The sequence below is a fragment of the Oryctolagus cuniculus genome, chromosome 12, assembly GCF_964237555.1.
Source record: "Oryctolagus cuniculus chromosome 12, mOryCun1.1, whole genome shotgun sequence".
NCBI lineage: Eukaryota > Metazoa > Chordata > Mammalia > Lagomorpha > Leporidae > Oryctolagus > Oryctolagus cuniculus.
Window position 1 is genome coordinate 98,986,678 of NC_091443.1, and position 17,140 is coordinate 99,003,817.

General features: G+C 45.1%; 1 long non-coding RNA gene across 12 annotated transcripts in view; it reads left to right on the plus strand.

Moving 5' to 3' along the window:
• Positions 1-17,140, plus strand: part of LOC103346136 (uncharacterized) — a 331,605-nt gene that overhangs the window by 257,828 nt on the left and 56,637 nt on the right. For 2 of the 12 annotated variants that reach the window (XR_011381015.1, XR_011381028.1), the window contains exon 15: positions 368-431. The exons of 4 other annotated variants lie outside the window; for them this stretch is intronic. This is a non-coding gene — a long non-coding RNA (uncharacterized lncRNA). Of the gene's footprint in view, positions 1-367; positions 432-4,711; positions 4,831-5,274; positions 5,370-6,500; positions 6,610-8,340; positions 8,487-17,140 lie in introns of those variants that run through there. 6 more of the 12 variants (XR_011381014.1, XR_011381032.1, XR_011381026.1 and 3 more) reach the window with 6 other exon arrangements.

Consider the following 17,140-nt stretch of genomic DNA (forward strand, 5'->3'; position numbering starts at 1 on the left):
CAGTGGCTGCCTCTCTGGGTCACAACCTGGAACAGGAGAGGCAAACTGGAAGTGGCCCTGGGTGCAGCAGTGCAGAGAAGTGTCCTGTGGAATCATTAAAATAGCCCATGGGGACTGCACTTTCACCCTGCCCTGTGACCTGGAAGTGCACCCGCTTGTGCGGCCCTGAATGCTCCACAGTGCTCAAGTGGGAGTCAGTGCCGCGTCCGCTCCTGCCCGAGAGGCTGCACAAGTTGTGAGGAGCCATCCCCGATGCTGCTGGCCAAGCCTGAGGGAAACCCAGCAGCTCCAGGGTCAGGTCGGGATCAGGAAAGGCTGTGGGTTCTAGACAGTCATGCCATTTCCCAGACTCATTTTTCTTCTTCAGACCCTTCTGGAAGCAATGGCCTTCGCGGGCCTCTGTCCCGCCAGCAGACCAAGCCTGCTTGAAGGTGAGTGACGCACGGCTTTTGCAGTTTCATGCTGGGGGTCTTGGGTGCCGGCGTGCCCGTTGCTCTTGGGTCCCGAAGGCGTGGGTAGAGTCGGGGTCATGCTATGCGACGGTATGGAACTTTCCCCAGTGTGCGAGCAGCTGTGCAAGAGCAGAGGTGGCTCAGTCTCCTCCCAGAACGGCCTCACGTTCCTGTCTGTTTGCTTTTTGATGGCCCAGCCGCCCTGCTCTAGACCTCTGAGCGTGTTCTGAGGAGGAATGAGAGCGAAAATGCTTGTCTGTGTCCTGGTCTAGGAGGACAGTTTCAGGTTACTCTCATTAGGTGAGATGTTAGTGCTCTGTGGGTTTTTCATGAAAGAGCATTGTCAGGCCGAGGTGTACCTTCCATTCCTAATTTGATGTTTTTTTTTTTTTAATATTGCAAAAGTAATGGAAGTTTTTGTGAAATAGTTTTTCTGAGTCTATAGGGATAATGTGTGGTCTTTTCTCTTGTTGATTCTGTTCTGGGATATATTGATTTTGTATGGTAGCCATCCTTGAATTCCTGGAGTAACTGTCAGTTGCGCACCGTGAGCTAAGCTTTGCTTGTTTTTCTGGATCGCATTTGGTAATTTGTTCAGGATTGTGACAGATTCATGATAGATATTTATATGCTACATTTTTTTTTATGATGTGTTTGTTTTCGATGTTGGGATAATTCTGTTCTGGTGGAATAAAATGGGATGTTTTCCCTCTTAATCTCCTTTTTGGAAGGATTTGCGAATCACGGATTTTAATTACCCTTTAAATGGGAGTTCTCACTGGTGAAGCCTTGTGGTCCTGGAATTTTCTTCATTTTTTGTGTTTGTTTTTTGGTTTCCCTGCCAATACAGTCTCATTTCATGTTAAAAGTATATTCAGGCCGGCGACGCGGCTCAATACACTAATCCTCCACCTTGCGATGCCAGCACGCTGGGTTCTAGTCCCAGTCAGGGCGCCGGATTCTGTCCCGGTTGCCCCTCTTCCAGGCCAGCTCTCTGCTGTGGCCCGGGAGTACAGTGAAGGATGGCCCAAGTGCTTGGACCCTGCACCCCATGGGAGACCAGGAGAAGCACCTGGCTCCTGCCTTCGGTTCAGCGCGGTGTGCTGGCCACAGCGCGCCAGCTGCAGTGGCCATCGGAGGGTGAACCAGTGGCAAAAGGAAGACCTTTCTCTCTGTCTGTCTCTCTCACTGTCCACTCTGCCTGTCAAAAAAATTTTAAAAAAAAGTTTATTCAGAGTTTCTAGTTTGACTGCAATCATTTTAGTGGTTTGTTTCTTTCTGAGAATCAATCCATTGTATCTACATTGACCAAATTCTTGTGCCTTGGTTTTCCCATAGTGTTTTTTGATGATTATTTTAGTAAGGTTGTTAGTAATGTCCTCTCTGTCATTTCTCTTGTTATGTCACTTGAGTCTGTTCTCTTTTTTCCTTGTTTCATGTGGATAAATGTATTGTCAATTTCGTTGAGGTTTCAAAAATTGTATTTTGGTCTCACTGAATTTTTGTTGTGATATTCTCTATGCCGTTGGCTTCATTTCCATTTGAATCTTTTTCCTCCTTCTGGTTTCTTAAGATTTACTTTGCTGTTCTAGTGTTTTAAGGTAAAATTGGGTTTATTGATCCGATGTTTTTATTCCTTAATATATACCTGTAGAGCAATACAATTTTTCCTGTGAAATTATTCCTGTCAACATGGAAAACTGTATGGATGTACCCACTACTGGGAGCATGTTGAAGGAAATGAAATCATTTTGTAGACAGAGAGGTTTTCACAGGCCTATGCTTATTCCAGTAGAATGCACAATAGCCAGGCTATGCAGTCTATGTATGTATGTATGTATGGTGTACATAGCCCATAATGTCTTTATTCAGTCTTGAGGTGATCAGCATTTTGGCTGATTGCATATCTTTGACATTGTGCATTGATTTATGGGGGCAGAGATAACTCTTTGTTCGTATGTTGCTTTTATTTCCCTTGGTTATATTCACAGGGGTGGAATGGCTGGCTCCTATGGTACGTCTATATTCAGATTTTTTACTTTTCTCCCTACTGTCTTCCACAGTGGTGATACCAGTTTACATTCCCACCAGCTGTGGATGCGGGTGCCTTTTCCCTCCATATCCTCAAGGCCATTGTAGTATTGATTTGCATTTCCCTGATGGCTAGTGATCCTGAGCATTTCTGCATGTGTTTGTTGGCCATTTAGATTTCCTTTCTTGAAATATTTAGCCTGTTGAAGTCCCTTGCCCATTTCTTGAGTGGGTGGTTTGTTTTGCTGTTGTTGAGTTTCTTGAAAGTTTCCGGTAGTTTATCCTTTATCAGTTGCATACTTTGCAGATAATTTCTCCCATTCCGTTAGTTGCCTCTTTAGTCTTGCAGGGCAGAAGCTTCTCAATTTGTTTTTTTTTTTTTTTTTTGGTGTCCTCTTCTATCCCTTTCTTTAATCTGTTGTGATCCTCAGATATTGAACATCCTTGGTTAAATTGATTCCAAGCAATTTTATTTTCTTTGTAGCTATGTGAATGGGATTGGTCTTTGAAGTCCTTTCTTAGCCATGACATTGTTTGTGTATACAAATAGGCTGCTAATATTCTATCCTGCCACTTTACCACATTCTACTCTGAGTTTCAATAGTCTCTTAGTGGAGTCTTTTGGATCTCCTATATATAGAATCATGTCATCTGCAGTTAGGGATAGTTGGACTTAACTCCCTTCCAATTTGTATCTACAATTGAGAAATGAGAGAAGAAGTACCAACATGATCACGTGCACGTAGAAAATGGCAACAGTGACCTCGGATGGTACCTTTATGTATTCTGTCTTGCTTTGTGGGACACGTGATTTGTCCCATTTCAAACATGATCCATACGTTAAATTCAGGTCAAGAATGTAGAGGGCGGGGACTGGGAAGCAGAGCTGTGTTCTGTGAAGAACTCCAGATCACAGGTGTTTCAAGTCCTTGTGCGAGTAGGTACATAAATTTCTGAAGAAGTAAATTACAAAGATTTCCTCATGCGTAAGTCAGAGATAATACCACACAGTATGTTTGTAAGGAAGAAGAGAATGAATGGGTACCATCATCTTTTCTAAGATTGATTTAAATTCTTTTTCAAATTCTTTGTTAATTGGGTATGCAATGCATATAGTATCACATTCTAAATAAACTATAGTAGTTGGCCTTTTTGTAGTATTTTATTTACAGCTATGTCTTCCTTTTTTAATTTTTTACTTTTCTGTAAACATTTATTTGAAATTCAGACATACACACAGAGAGGATGAGAGGCAGAGAGAGAGACAGACAGACAGTTAGAGAGACAGATAGATAGGTTTTCCATCTGCTGTTCCACTTCCTAGTCGGCTGCAATGGCCAAAGCAGAGCAGATCCAAAACCAGGAGCCAGAGCCACCCGTGGTTACCTTTGTGGGTGCAGGGTTCCAAGGAGTTGGGCCATCTTCTACTGCCTTCCCAAACCACAGCAGAGAGCCACATCGGAAGTGCAGCATTCGGGACTCAAATCGGCGCCTAGATGGGATGCACGATGTGGGTGGTGGCTATACCCACTACCCCACAATGCCAGGTGCTCCGGAAGTCGTTGCCCATGGGATGCTGCTGTCTGCTAACATTCCTGGGAAAGCAGAGGGAGAAGGCCCAAGGTCTTAGGACCCTGAACCCAGAGTGGAGCACTGGATAAAGTCCCTGGCTTCTGCCTTGGCCTGCCCGAGCCCCGGGATTTGTAGCCACCTAGGGGGTGAACCCCCAGATGGATGATCACTCAGAGTGAGAAAGAGTACTCGCGATGCTGCTTGCATTGCTGCTCTCCCCAAGCAGTGGCAAGGGCCAGCGCTGGTCCAGGAAGAAGCCAGGAGGCAGGAGCTCCATTCAGGACTCCCACTTGACAGGGTGGCTGGGTCCAGAGTGCCTGGGCCATCAGTGGCTGCCTCCCTGGGTCACAGCCTGGAGAGGCAGGAATGGAAGTGGCCCTGAGGCATCAGGGTGTAGCTGCGTCCCCTGGTGCCCTGTCAGTCACCAGTGAGGAGTGCGCCTGTGCCCAGCGCTGTGACCTGGAAGTGCACCCACAGGCGCATCTGTTTCTTCTGCACGGTGCCCCAGCCCAGAGCTTGTGTAAGCACTGAGTTACTGATTTCGATGCTGGTGGCCAAGCCTGAGGAGACCCAGTGCCCCCCAGGGTCAGGCCGGGATCAGGTGAGGCTGCGGTGAGGCAGCCGCTCAATTATCTTGTGCTTCTGGAACTTTCTAGGCGCAGTCCTCTTCTTTGGCCGCTCTGAAAGACTGCACCTGAGGACCGGGTCCCTGTGTCAGAGGAACAGAAAGGCTCTTTCTGTGGAGAGTTTGGCGCGGTGGCCTTCCTGTCACTGGGTAGGCGGGGCCTGGGGGACAGTGAGTGGGGAGGGTGTGTGTGAGGGGTAGCTGAGATAGAAGGTGGAAGAGAGTGGGGGTTAAGGGGAGGCTGGAGGAGAGAGGAAGGGGGGAGAATGAAAAGGTGGTGTGAAGGTGGGGAGGCAAGGAAGGGAGGGGCAGAAACCCACGTTGGGGAGAAGAAAGGGAGGGGGAGAGTGCCAGGAGTTCTGGCGGGCATGTGTGGTGCAGGGGATTGGGAGAGGTAGAATTTTTCCCACGGGCCCAATTCTGTCTTGGGGGTTTTCTGTCCCTGGCCGGAAGTAGCCTTTGCCACGTCCTTGAGAGGACTTGACTCACGGCCTCTCTTCTCCAGGTAGTTCAGAAGTGTAAGGTGAGTGTGCAGGAAAACGGGGGCACGGGGCACTCGAATTAATTGGCACCTAATCCGGTGAATTTTCACAGGCTGCACACATGGAGGAGAAAGCAAAAGCTTAGAGAACCCCCAAGAATCCCTCTGTGCTCTGTTCCAGCCTGCCCCCAGATTCTGACACCTCATAGTAAGTACTAGATATTCTTTTCTATTTAAATATTGGTTTGAAAGGCAGAGTTCTAGATAGGTGGTGCAGGAGAGATCTTTGTGTATGGGTTCACCCCCCAGGTGGCTACAATGTCCTCGGGCTGGGCTAGGCCAAAGCAGACACCATGTACTTTATCCAGTACTCCAGTGTGGGTTCAGGGGCCCAAGTCTTTGGGGTGCTTCCTCTGCTTTTCTAGGTGTTTGATCAGACAGCTGGATCACAAGTGGGAATAGCCTGGGGGTGGGGGAGTGGCAGACAGAACAGTGGCATAGTGGATGAAACTGCCGCCTGCAGTACCAGCATCCCATATGGGTGTCTTCCTTCTCTGTGATACTTTTCTCTCATTCCCCCCAGCAGAACGAAGTATCCAGAGCTTCTGTAAGACACTGCCTATACATGTAAAGTGCTTACCCATTTTATCACCATTTATTTGCTAAATACCTGTATCCTGTATAAGACTGTGAGCTTGTCCAGGGCAGGACTTTGTCTCTCTGCTTTCATTCCTGTAGTCCCTGGTACACAGTTGGAATTCAGCTTATGCAGAATTAACAATGCACTCACTTTTGGATCTTGGGACAGGAAGTGTTGGTTATAGAAAGGTCTGTTTACAGGAATAAAGGTAGGAGGGACAAGAAAGGATGTTTAAGAGAATCAGCATTAATGAAGCACTTTTAGTTGTCAGGCTTCTTAATGCACCATTGTCTCATTTCTAAATAACAACACAAGGAGGGGAAGCAAGAGTTTTATTTAATTATGCCACATTGTCCTGTCTGATCCTCTTCAAAGTTCTGTGAGGAAGGCGCCACTGATACTCTTTTAAATATGAGTTAAAGGAAGTGGGAACCAGCCCTAGGCCATATATCGAGGTCAATGAAGTTCCAGTTTAAATCCTGCTGTGCTTGCCCCAGAGCTGTGTCCCTCCTGGGGTTGGAACTTCAGCTTCCATCGGTTCCAGAGTTGGGGTATTAGAGAGGTGGTAGCTGGTAAAAACCAGTGGTCCTAGTGTTTGGGCTTGTCTGTGTGTGGAGCATAACTACAGGGACTTGAGCTGTGTCACTAAGAACCCTTCTTTCTAATGCTGTGGCCTCATGCAGTGATTTGTTAATACAGGTCTTGTGTCCTGATTCACACCAGTGGGGAGTCTTGAGCTGTTGGGGGAGTCTGAGGAGGATACCTGGCCACCCTGGGACTGGAACTGACTTTTAAGAGGGACCCTGAGGTATGAAAGGAGATTTGCTGGTAGGGTTAGGACCAGAGGATTTGAGGAGTCCTCAAGGTCCCTGGTGATTAGACTTTTTTAAATTTATTTATTATTTATTTCAAAGGAAGAAAGAAATATTTCATGTGTTAGTTTACTTCCCTAATGCCCACAAGAGCTGGAAAGGTATGTAAAGCCAGGATCTGGGAACTCAATCCAAGTCTCCTATGTGAGTGGCTTGGATGTAAGTACTTGAGCCATCACCTGCTGCCTCCCAGGTTGGAGTAGTATGAAGCTGGAATCAGGACTTCAGCCAGGACTTGATCCTGGGCACTCTAACATGGGCTGTGGGGATTGCAGTAGAGGCTTAGTCGCTATACCATTAGTCTTCAGTTCCTTCCTTCAAAGTGTGGCTGGCTACTTGGGAGGGGTTTACCTCACCACTGCTAACTGGGCCTGCTGCACAATTTTGTGAGCAGCTTGTTCCTAAGGCAGCGGTAAAATGCCACTAAAGATACTAAAACATAAAGCTCTTTCCTTTCTTCCATGTATCCCCTTGGCTCAGACTCATGTTCTTTTGACTTGCTTACAAAACACAAGTTCAAAGATAAAATTTTGAGGCTTTTTAAGACACAACCAGCGGAGGTTTAAACCCAGTGCAGGCCCTTCTGAGTGCCAGCCCTGTGTGACTGTTCCAATGTGACTATGTAGGCTGCACGCCCATGAGGTTAGCCCTGGCTGCTGAGTATAACCCATTGGCTTTAACTAGTCTGGGTCTAATCATATGACACTCCAGGGAACCTGGACAGACTTGATGTCTTATTAAGTCAGCTCCGTGAGGATTGTGTGGACTAGCTAGTGATACTGTCTCATGATCCAGCTCCTCGTTTTCTTAGCAACCTCTTCTCCAGCTAGGGCTGGTATCTTTTTCCAGTGTAAGACTCCTCATCCCTGGCCTTGAGCACTGAGAGGAACTGGAATGCTGCTGTGTGGCAGAGACCTCCTGCAGATTCTCTGAGCATTCTGAGTCCCCACGACTCCGCTTAGTGTTTCTATGGTACCACACTGTCAGAACTGTGTTCGCAAATGAGGCAGGGGACAGTCTGTCCCTGCTATATTCCTGTTCTGAGCCTGGCAATCAAGGTCCACACAAGGCTGATGATAGAAATGTTGCATCCAGGCTGGTGCCGTGGCTCACTTGGCTAATCCTCCGCCTGCGGCGCTGGCACCCCGGGTTCTAGTCCCGGTTGGGGTGCTGGATTCTGTCCTGGTTGCTGCTCTTCCAGTGGATGGCCCAGGTGTTTGGGCCCCTGCACCTGCATGGGAGACCAGGAGGAAGCACCTGGCTCCTGACTTCGGATCGGCGCAGCATGCTGGCCATAACGTCCATTTGGGAGGTGAACCTATGGAAAAGGAAGACCTTTCTCCCTCTAACTCTGCCTCTCAAAAAAAAAAAAAAAGAAATGTTGCATCCAGAACAGCCCCCTTATAACTAAGATCACCTCAAGAGCCCCACAAATGGATCTTGGACCAGAATTCAGGACTTTATGTGCAACTTGAACACTTCCTGCCTTGGGAAGTTCACTGCCCCCACCCCCAGGACATGTTCTGAGCTGCTTGGTCCTAGGTGTAGAGGCTATGGCCTCTGGAAATGTTGTACTGAGTTGACTTCTGAGTTTCCAGATGCCAGAAAACATGTAACGGAGTTCCTCAGATCTGTGTGACCACTTGGATATCCAACTGTGATTGCAGACACCCATGGTGGACTTTTGAGTGCCGCCTCACGTTGGAGCTGAGTGCTTCCTGCTGGGACCGCGTGATCTTCCTGGGATGCCAGGGTGGCACAGCAACCCATGGTGCTCTGGATGCTCTTGCTGAATCTGTGTGTAGCTTAGAAGGTAAAACTGTGTTTTCACTACGATGGAGCAGAGTCTCAGAAGGACAAGGAGATGGTCCTATAAGATATTGAGCTGGGGCCGGCGCTGTGGCACAGCAGGTTAAAGTCTTGACCTGCAGTACTGGCATCCCATATGGGTGCCACTTCATGTCCCAGCTGCTCCACTTCTGAGCCAGCTCTCTGCTAAGCCTTGGGGAAGCAGTAGAAGATGGTCTGAGTCCTTGGGGCTCTGCACCTGTGTGAGAGACCCAGAAGAAGATTCTAGCTCCTGGCTTTGGGTCAGCTCAGCACTGGCCATTGCAGTCATGGGGGAGTGAACCAGCTGTTGGAAGACCTCTCTCTCTCTTTGTCTCTCTCTGGCTCTACCTCTCTCTCTAACTTTTTAAAATAAAATAAATCTTTTTTTTAAAAAAAAACTTAATGATAATGTGTGCATTTGATCTAACTTGGAAAGGAAATTTCATTCCTCTGCTTCAAGTCAGCTTGCAATTCAGGAAGGGCAGCATTTTTGTGAATTTAGAGAATCTTTAGGCTTCTTGCTTCTTCTCTGCTAGCCTCTCCCTTGTAAATTATCATGTAGCATCATTCTTTGCTCTGGTAGGATCCATATTTTTTAAATTTATTTGACAGATAGAGTTAGACAGGGAAAGAGAGAGAGAAAGAGAAAGATCTTCCTTCCATTGCTTTACCCTCCCCAAATGGCCACCATGGCCTGAGCTATGCCAGTCCAAAGCCAGAAACCAGGTGCTTCCTCCAGGTCTCCCACGTGGGTGCAGGTGCCCAAGGACTTGGGCCATCCTCCACTGCCTTCCCGGGCCACAGCAGAGAGCTGGAACCAAAGAGGAGCAGCCGGGTCTAGAGCCTGGTGCCCATTTGGGATGCTGGTGCTGCAGGTGGAGAATCAGCCAAGTGAGCCACGGCACCGGCCCCCGGATTCACTTTTTTTTTTTTTTTTTTTGACAGGCAGAATGGACTGTGAGAGAGAGAGACAGAAAGAAAGGTCTTCCTTTTGCCGTTGGTTCACCCTCCAATGGCCGGCGCGCTGCAGCCGGCACAGCACACTGATCCGAAGCCAGGAGCCAGGTGCTTTTCCTGGTCTCCCATGGGGTGCAGGGCCCAAGGACTTGGCCCATTCTCCACTGCACTCCCGGGCCACAGCAGAGAGCTGGCCTGGGAGAGGGGCAACTGGGACAGAATCCAGTGCCCCGACCGGGACTAGAACCCGGTGTGCCGGCATCACAAGGCAGAGGATTAGCCTAGTGAGCCGTGGCGCCGGCCTGGATTCATTTTTAAAACCGTCTTTTTTCTCTTCTGTATGAGAATACTTCAGAAAGTTAATGGAAAAAGGAATGAAAAGATAACTTTATTTTGGTGTTAAATTTTTTTAAACCCACGCACATTTCTTTTAACATTTTCTCTGTAATGTTTGGAGATCCCTCGTTTATGATAACAAGTCTTGACAAATTTTTTGTCATTGTCTTGTTTCTTTAGTTATTAGGAATAAATTATTTTGTTAGGATGAACTTAGCCTATTTGAATTAGTGTTGGATCTCATTTGCTGTGAAATAAAGAATTACTTTATGGATAATGAAAGCAATTTAATAATGTGGTGTAAAGGAGAAAACAATATTACTCAGTCTGTTCAGGAGACTTCTCTCTGACCTCTTAACAGTGCCCTGCAAACTGTATATTATTGCACTCTTGAGGCAGGGGCTGAAGTCTGGCCTGAAGGTATTTTAGAGAATGCTCCAGGTGGAAAAGTCATAAAAAAGGCAGAGAAATATTCGTAGCAATAAATGCGAAGGCAGAAGAGACTTCTAGAATTGAAGTGACCACAAGGATTGCTGGGATTTTTTGAGCAGTACAGACTAGGTTGTCTGTACTGGGCTCCCGATACAATCACTACAGCCTTGTGAAATTAAAAACTCTATGAAGTTCTACAGAATGGTGTTTGAGACTCACTAATAGAATTCAACCTACAAGGAATGCAGATGAGACAGAGCATCTCTGACCTTAACAGTGGCGGTCTTTACTTTCGCTTTATATTGCTATAGCAACTTTAAAATGCCTTTTGTTTAAAAACCTGAGGAAATGTATGTGAAAAGTCTTTTTGGCAATCTTTTGTTATCAGTAAATTCACCATCTTAAGTTTGTTATAACTTACTGAACCTGTGATACTAGGAACTTGATAGAACTTTGCAGCACTGGACTGCAATTTGCAGCTTGCTCAAAACTGAGGGAGTTGGAGCTTACCCAGCATAATTAGAAGTGTACCCTCTATTTGAAGCCTTGGCAAGAACCATAATTTAGGATTGTGGCTGTGTGGCACTGGTAGAACATGTTGTTCAGTCCTGAGTTTGGACACCTTGTTTGTATATGACAGAAAAACAGCTTTCAGAAACTTCCTGGTGGATAAAGTATCCTTTTCACAGTCTGGTGGTTTCACTGCTTTTTTTCTAAATGTTTCCTTTTCTCTTCAAGTGCAAGCATGTTCATTTTATCAAAGCAGGCATTTTCTCTTCTTTAAAAATAAATCTTGAGTATTCTGAAGAAATTTTCCAAACCGCTATGGTATATAAATGCATGTTGTGTGAGCATAATTACAAGGATGGAATGCTTTGTTTTTGAGTAGCAATGGACCAACACTTGGTGTGCTAAGAAACAGTTTTTATTCTATTTTGTGGTTGAAAGCTTGCTTACTACTGCTCCTGATCATAATCTTAGTCCTTTTTGTCAAATGGATTTAGAGCCCACAGCACCTTTTTATCCACCTTCTCTCTGAAAAGCAGTGGGAGAGAGAGCAAATTTTTTAGATTCATTTATTTATTTGTGAGGTAGAGTTACAGACAGAGACAGAGGTCTTCCATCCACTGGTTCACTCCGTAAATGGTTGCAATGGCCAGAGCTGAACCGATTCAAAAGCTGGAGCCAGGAGCTTCTTCGAGGTCCCCTGCATGGTTTCAGGGGCCCAAGAATTAGGCTATCTTCTGCTGCTTTCCCAGGCCATACGTTTCACTTTTAATTCTTCCTATGGCTTTAATTTAGCTACCTGGGAACCCTGAGCTGAGGATAGGACGAGTGTTCCCAGCCTCATTTTATGGGTCAGCAATAAATAAAGCCGAAATAGTGGCTGCATTTGTTCGTCTGGAACTTGATACCAAAGCCCAGAATTTTAGTTTTATAAATATTGATGATTTTTGGCTCCAGAATTTAAAAGAAGTTCAGCATCTTTACTTTTTGTTATTCTGAATGTGATTTACTTGTCCCTAAAGTGTGCACATTACAAAATTTATGATTTAGAAAGTGGAAGTTGAAAAAAAGAAAATGGAAGTTACCCCTCAGCTCTGTTTGGAGATATCCGAAGCACTGGTGACAGTTTGATGTGTCCTCTTCCAGGTGCTTTCCGCACCTTAATAAAAGTGGGGGGTGGGGTGGGGGGGTATGGTTGGGTGTATTTGTGTGTGTACTGTGCTCACATGCACATAGAAATGACTTTGTGCAGAACTGTGTTTTTTGTGTGTGTGTGTTTCTTTTCCTCTTAACATTATTTCTTTTTTTTTATCTTTTATTTAATGAATATAAATTTCCAAAGTACGACTCATGTGTTACAATGGCTTCCCCCCCCATACCGTCCCTCCCACCCACAACCCTCCCCTTTCCCACTCCCTCTCCCCTTCCATTCACATCAAGATTCATTTTCGATTATCTTAATATACAGAAGATCAGCTTAGTATACCTTAAGTAAGGATTTCAACAGTTTGCTCCCACACAGAAACATAAAGTGAAAAATAATAGATGATTTTTTTTAAATGATGATGAAATCAGATCAGACCTATTGTCATGTTTAATCCCAGTGAGAGTCAAGTTGGGAATTGATAATTTCTTTCTTTTTTTTTTTTTTTTTTTACAGAAGATCAGTTTAGTGTACATTAAGTAAAGTTTTCAGTCGTTTGCACCCCCATAGAAACACAAAGTGAAATATACTGTTTGAGTACTCGTTATAGCATTAAGCCTCAGTGTACAGCACGTTAAGGACAGAGATCCTACATGAGGAGTAAGTGCACAGTGACTCCTGTTGTTGACTTTACCAATTGACACTCCTGTTTATGGCATCAGTAATCTCCCTATGCACCAGTTCTGAGTTTCCAAGGCTATGGAAGCCCCTTGAGTTCTCCGACTCTTATCTTGTTTAGACACGGTCATAGTCAAAGTGGAGGTCCTCTCCTCCCTTCAGAGAAAGGCACCTCCCTCTTTGAAGACCTAGAACTGTGTTCTTGATAGGATGGTTTTCCATCTTCCTTTTTTTCTTGACAGTATAGTAATTTTTATCATTATAAACATATAGATCTCATTCTCTTCAGTGACTGTATAAGATTACATTGTATTCCAATATAAGTGGTTGCCATTTTGTGTGATAATTCTGATTTTTTTGCCATTAAAATAATGCTGCACTGAGAAACCTGGAATATCCATACCTGAGCATCCCAGGAACTGCTGTTTTGATGACCTGTGTTATTTGAGAATCACTAGGTCAAGTACAGTCCTGTTTAAAATGTTGCTAGGTCCTTCTAAATTATCCTCCAGGGTTGCATCCATCTAGACTTCCACAAACAGTGAGGTAATCTCCTGTGCTTTCCATCAACACCAGGTTTTTATAATTCACATTCCTTTCAGTGAAGCATCTCTGCTTCAACACAAGACATTTGGAAGAGAAGAGCTGCCCTTTCATCACTCCCTGTTGGCACACCAAGGGCAGGTGGTGTAGAGGAGTCCGTTATAGCTAACAGGGAGGTGAGCATATGTTAAGCTAGAAACAGAGGTGTTTGGCTTTCATTCCTGTTTATTAATTCAGATAATATTTCTTGAAAGCTGTTACTGGCCATGGACCCTGGGAATAGCATGATAAACAAGACCATGCTCTGCCTTCAAGAGCTTGCATTCTAGAGTGGGTCAGCCTTGAACACATCCAGTAGAATATAATGTCAAGTATGGTGAAGACTTCAGATGAAAAATAAAGCAGAGAAAAGGACAAGGGAGGAGGTGTGTGTGGGGAGACCAGGTGCAAGAGAGGATGCCACTCGGATGGTCTTGGAAGGTTCTCTGCTGATGGGACTCTTTTTTCTATATATTTTATTTTATTTAATGAACATAAATTTCCAAAGTACAGCTTATGGATTACAATAGCTTCCCCCCCCCATAACTTCCCTCCCACCCACAACACTCCCCTCTCCCACTCCCTCTCCCCTTCCATTCACATCAAGATTAATTTTCAATTATCTTTATATTAAGTATATTAAGTAAAGATCTTTATATTAAGTAAAGATTTCCACAGTTTACACCCACACAGAAACACAAAGTGTAAAATACTATTTGAGTACTAGTTATAGCATTAATTAAACACCTAAGAGTAATTGTGTATTAATTACAGAGTTCAACCAATAGTTTTAAGTAGAACATAAAAATACTAAAAGGGTAAAGTATTAAGTTTTTTTTCTTTTTTTTGTTATATAGTTATTTTTATTTAATAAATGTGAATTTACAAAGTGCAAGTTGTGTATTGTTGTGGCTTCCCCCCCCCCCAAACCTCCCTCTCTCCCGTGGCCCTCCCCTCTCCCACTCCCTCTCCCATCCTGCCCTTCATCCTGATAGGACTCTTGAATAGAGCCCCACGTGCAGCGAAACCTGAGCCCCACTGATAACCTGTAGAAGGCCCCATCAAGCTGGGTCTGGCAATAGCAAGTTCAGAAGGCCTGAGGAAAAAGCCAGTCAGGCAGGTTCCAGAAGAAGCCCCGGAGCTGCACTGACTTTTGATTTGCTAGAGGGAGATAATTGAGCTACTTAATTTCTTTATCAAATGCCATGTTGAGGCAAATGAAACTGTGAACCGCATGTGTGTGTCTTTGAAAGAGTGACGCTGTTCATGTACGGTAGCACTTGAACCACTAGAATGCAGCGTCTTAACCACTAGACAGCAGGTCTCTGTTAGCATTCTGTAGAATGAAGTGGCATTGCATGCCAGCTCTTTCACTACCAGAAGGCTGACCTGGTTGAAATTTACACAGGAGTTGAACAGACCTCCGCACCTTCAGTGTGGATAAGACTAGAGCAGTGCACTCTTGTGCCTGACTGCCCTTTGTTCTGCCTCTTTGTGTTGTACATTATTAAAAGTGTTTTCAAAGCTCTGGTGCTCACAGCTGAAAATAAAGTAGTAGGTTGGAGGACAGTCACAGACAGCACTGTCCACTCAGCAGGTCAGGTAGTTTCTCCTTAACCATTGTACCAAATGCCCTACTCCACCCATTATTAACTCTAGTCCTTTCAGAGTTATTAGCTGTGTTATAAAATGTCTAACTTTCAGAGGGGTTTTATAAATCTTTAAAGTAAAAAATATGAACATTTGTTGCCACCGTTGTGGCTTAGCTGGTAAAGCTGCCGCCCGTGATATCAGCATCCCACATGGGCACTGAATCAGAGTCCTAGCTACACTTCCAATCCAGCTGTCTGCTAATGCACTTGGGAGGGCAGCACAAGATAGCCCAAGTGCTTGGGCTCCTGCGCCCATGCTCCTGTCTCCTGGCTTCGTTCTGGCACGGCCCTGGCCGTTGTGGCCATTTGGTGAATGAACTAGTGTATGGAAGATCTCTCTCTCTCTCTCTCTCTGTCTCTCTTCCTCCCTCCCTCCCTCCCTCCTTCCCTCTCGTTCTGTAACTCCACCTTTAAAATAAATGAAATGTTTTTAATAAAGAACCTTTAACCATTCAAAGCCTCAAGTAGAAAGAAAAAGAACCTTACAGACCCACAGTACAAACTGACGTAAATTCACTGAAATTTTTGTTGAAGTTTGCTGGTAGTGTTCATCAGAAATGACACATGCTGACTTGTGTGAAGTGAGCTGATTGATATTCTTGAAACTGTGTAAAAATCACTTCTGCTTGTTTTTACACAATGTACCTGTTACACTCCTGAGCTACTCGAGAGCTGTTGGGTAGAGATGTTATTACTGAAAAAGTGGTCACACTGCACAGATCCCATGGGCACCGTTACACTCTGTGACTGGCACTTCCAGGGCGAGTGCTGTGCACACCTGGGAAGCCTTACCCACAGGTGGTGTCCTATCCGCACAATGGCTGCATGATGGTTCTCTCTTCATTTAAATGGTTGGTAGGGTTCCATTAGCATACAGTCCTTCAAGTTGTGACTTTTCAATATTGCTCACTCACATGGTTTTGAGTCCCCTCGGGGGGGAACAGTTGCGGCCCTGAGGGGTTGCCCACTTTTCTAGAGACAAGGACAGGCCTAATCTTGCCTCCTGGAACTTTCTCTGAGTTAGAAACCTCTTAGAGTTATGATACAACCTTGAAATTTTGTATTTAATGGTGTATCTTTAAGCAGAGGTATCTTATAAGCATAGTGCAGCAATCATAGACTTATTTTTATTCTTTTTTTTATTAAGGAGGAGGGAGTAAAGCATTGTTGCTCAGTGCACATGGTACTTAATGTGGAATCTGGAGGTGGAGATGGTGTTTTCTTACTTATATAGTTTATGATTTCCAACTATCTCCAAGAGGTAAATACTAGAATTAGGTCTAGGCTGTGGTTCTAGCTGGTATGGTTCTGTTTTAAATTTCATCTCACATCTGCTTGGCATCAAGATTTCCAGCTTTCCAAGGTTGGCCACACATTTAAAGCAAGTGTCCAAACCAGTTGTTAGAGGAAAAGATAGAGCAGTGGTAACGATGATGCTAAATGAATCATTTGTGTGATATCTGACACCTCATCACCTAGTTGAAATATCTATGTGTTTTCTTTTTTACTGCAATAAAAATAATTCAGACTTACTGAAACTGTATATTTTCATTCCTTGCACATCTATTTTCTGACTCATTGGGCTTCTAAACTTCTGTGGATAGGGGCTAGTGTTGTGGTGCAGTGGGTTAAGCCACCACCTGTAATGCCAACATCCCATACTTGTTTTCTTTCTGTAATCAAGTAGTTGAAAAACAACCACCCCTCCCAATGCATGAGTCATATAAAAGCAATTTCACTTTATTTGAGCACTCTAAGGAGAAAAAGCAGATGAGTATGTACTATACCTAGAGAGAAAAACTCTGTCAAATTTTAGATTGAATGGTGGGCCAGTGCCGCGGCTCAATAGGCTAATCCTCTGCCTTGTGCTGCTGGCACACCGGGTTCTAGTCCCGGTCGGAGCGCCGGATTCTGTCCCAGTTGCCCCTCTTCCAGGCCAGCCCTCTGCTATGGCCCGGGAGTGCAGTGGAGGATGGGCCAAGTCCTTGGGCCCTGCACCCTCATGGGAGACCAGGAGAAGCACCTGGCTCCTGGCTTCGGATCAGTGCAATGCACCGGCTGCAGTGCACCGGCCGCGGCAGCCATTGGAGGGTGAACCAACGGCACAAGGAAGACCTTTCTTTCTGTCTCTCTCTCTCACTGTCCACTCTGTCTGTCAAAAATAAAAAAAAATAAAAAAAAATAGATCGAATGGTGGAATAAATTCCATGACAGAAGTGAAACAAACAATAAACTTGTGGCCCCACTACACTGGAGCCTGGCCTCACTGCCTACTTGGGACAGACAGCAGGAGCTCAGGAGAAGCCTGGAGCCACACCCTCTGTGCAAGCCTGCACAGGCTTGGTCTTT